At 38.1% G+C, this 2,949-nt stretch overlaps 1 long non-coding RNA gene across 1 annotated transcript; it reads left to right on the plus strand.

Annotated features, from left to right (window-relative positions):
* Positions 1-27: 27 nt before the first annotated feature.
* Positions 28-2,026, plus strand: LOC120106074. Its single transcript, XR_005508302.1, has 3 exons — positions 28-144; positions 218-308; positions 1,466-2,026. It is a non-coding gene; the product is annotated as an uncharacterized LOC120106074 (long non-coding RNA).
* The last annotated feature ends 923 nt before the right edge of the window (positions 2,027-2,949 follow it).

Below are 2,949 nucleotides of genomic sequence, written 5' to 3' on the forward strand. Positions count from 1 at the left end.
TACAGTTAAAGTTATTTGTGTTATAGGATTTGGCAAGGGCTTTTGTTTATGGTTCTTGGCAATTCGAAAGCAAGTAAACAAGTGTACAACATTTCTGGATCCAAATATGTAACCTTTGATGGGTTAGCAAGGGCATGTGCCAAGGTAACAAGTCTTGAAGAAATAAAAATTGTAGTATATTTTCCATGAACGGGCTTTGATTGTTAAGCTATTGCAGGCTGCTGGGTTTCCTGGAACCAGAAATTGTCCACTATAATCCAAAGGAATTTGATTTTGGGAAGAAGAAAGCCTTTCCTTTCCGCGATCAGGTATGCTTAGTTGATTATAAGCCTCTGTCCAATGTGATTATGTAGTATTGCAGTGCGAAGTTCTCTGGTAAAGGTTGCTAAGGCTGATATGTCGTGCACGAGGCAAAGTAAAGATGAGAATGCAATGATCTCTGTATAGTAAAATATAAAGTATGGGTTAGAAATGATGATACTAGAACAATGATCAAGCGCTAGTTGGTAGTTCCTCTCCAGGTGAGAGGAGGTCTCAGGTTCAGACCTGAGTACTGAAATATAATAACAAAGAGCAAACTAAAATGGTAAGGAACTGAGGAAAGAAAATCTAAACCCCTACATTTGGAGAGGGTATTGATTTATTAGGAAAGGTCATACAATGGAAATATAAGATAGGATTGAGGATGTAATGAAGTTTGCACTGGTTGAAGATGTAACTTCAAATGTTAATAACCCAAGAAGGATTCATATGACCAACCACATAATCTCCTAATCATGCATGTATAGCAAAATAGAGGATGAAACAATTTAACACAAGGATGTTTATTTATTTTTATAATCAGAGGTAGCTATTTACCTTCCTAACATAAGACACATTTCATTTTTGTAATGTTATTGCACATGCAAAACTTAAGCTGGTCAGGGTTAGAGGAAACCAAGAGTGGTCTTGACTCTTGAGAGTATTAGAGTTGCGGTCTAATTGTTATCTAATACATAACCCATCTAGTTAATGTTTTCAATGGACTGGTAAAACTAAGGATGTTGCATTAAAATGCTCATGTCACTTATCCCAAACAGTTGACCCCTCTTTTTTCCCAAGCCTTGTGAACTTCGAACATGATCAGACAGAGCCATAAGAACAAGAAAGCAAGTGCAGCAAAATAACCCAATAGATCACTTTCTGTATGAGATCAGGTTGTTATTGAAGTTTACTTCTTTTGTTCATACAGTCTGCCTTCCTTGTGTACTACTCTTTGCATTGTATTAATTCTTTAATAAAAATTAAATCAGCCAATGCTATTCAACATTTTTCGGGAACATTAAACTGTTCGCCACTGTTGTTTGTGAAGACTGCTTGCATTCTTATTGCTATGAAAAAATGTTAAATTGCCGCAACAAATATACCATACAGAACCCAAGTATAAAGAAAATAGTTACGTTCTTCTCTCAAAATAATTTTGCAGCATTTCTTTGCTTCAATCGAGAAAGCTACAAGGGGATCTAGGTTGGAATCCAGAATTTGGCTTGATAGATGGTCTTGCTGACTCATACAATCTAGACTTTGGCAGAGGAACTTACAGAAAACCAGCTGACTTCTCGACAGATGACATGATTCTTGGCAAGTCCCTTGTACTTCAGAGTTAAAGATTGTTTACTTTATCCACAGCACCTACCACCCCACCCTCCAAGGCGATTGATTCAAGGAGGCTGGAATTTAAGTCTTAATGTCTAACTCCTCATCTAATCTGGTGGAAATCAAAACTGTGATGAGAACATAGCTTGAGTTGTTGGATGTGCAGCAAAGAGCCCACTAAATTCTTGTAAGTAATTGTTGGTATTGCTGCAATTTGTTTTCGTTTGCATTGCATCATTCATGTTGGCTAGGTCAATGACATGCTGAACTCTTGGTGAAATTGAAAAGTGTATCGTAGCAGTTCCTTTCACCCCCATTATCCATATGTGCTCTATGGGTGGCAGAAGTGGATTTTTATGTATAAAGCAAGCTATGTTCTAAGCTGTTTTTTCTCATGAAAATGTTCAAGAATGACTTCTGGCAAAAGTTTGCACACATTAGTCACTCTAATCTCTAATTTGATTCATAAAATATAATAAAGTGGCGTAACAATCACAGACTGAGTTGTCATCAATGTTATGGCAGAGATAAGTTCTGTTGCTAACTAATCCGAGATGAGGTTGGAGGCAGCTTGGACGGCATTGAGGTCAGTTGGAGATGTGCTGAGCAGGTTGGCCGAGGTGGTAGGTGGATCTCCTCCAGATGTGGCCTGCAAAAAGTTCACTTGCCGGAGAGTTTCTAACGAAAGATCCTCCAATGTCTAAATCAGAATAACAAGGCAACAACATAGAAGGGAGAGAATTTCAGCGGAGTATTATCTCTGTTAGTAATATTGCATACGTGCTTGAGGTCCCCGGGGCTGCCCCGTTATATAGGAAAGTTTATTTTGTGCTTATGTTGCCCAGCTAGCAACCCGAGAAGGAGGGGGGGGGGAGGGTGAATTGGGTCTTAATTAAAAATGTGAAATTTTAACTCGTGATGAAATAGAAAGTGATTTATTGATCTAAAGTGTTAGTCTGAAATGCTAGAAGAATGAAGACAGTGAGATAATGAAAAGCACGGCATAAAGATAAAAGATTTATAGTGGTTCGGACCTAAACTTGCTCCTACGTCCACTTTCCAAGTTTCACTCGAGATTTTCACTATAATCTAAGAATTACAGCACGGTTGTTTTATAAGCTCACAACTAAACTTGTTGTTTTACCGGCTCACAACGAAACCTCTTCGTTTGTTTTACTCGAGCTCACAAACAACCCGGTTGGTTTTCACAAAGGATCACCAACTACAACCTTAGACCTCCTGATTCAATCCCTTGATTGAATCAAGCACCCAAATATAAAAGTGAATGTGTAAACACAAGCTTCTTAAAAAGCA

The sequence above is a fragment of the Phoenix dactylifera genome, unplaced genomic scaffold (assembly GCF_009389715.1).
Source record: "Phoenix dactylifera cultivar Barhee BC4 unplaced genomic scaffold, palm_55x_up_171113_PBpolish2nd_filt_p 000448F, whole genome shotgun sequence".
Taxonomy (NCBI): Eukaryota; Viridiplantae; Streptophyta; class Magnoliopsida; order Arecales; family Arecaceae; genus Phoenix; species Phoenix dactylifera.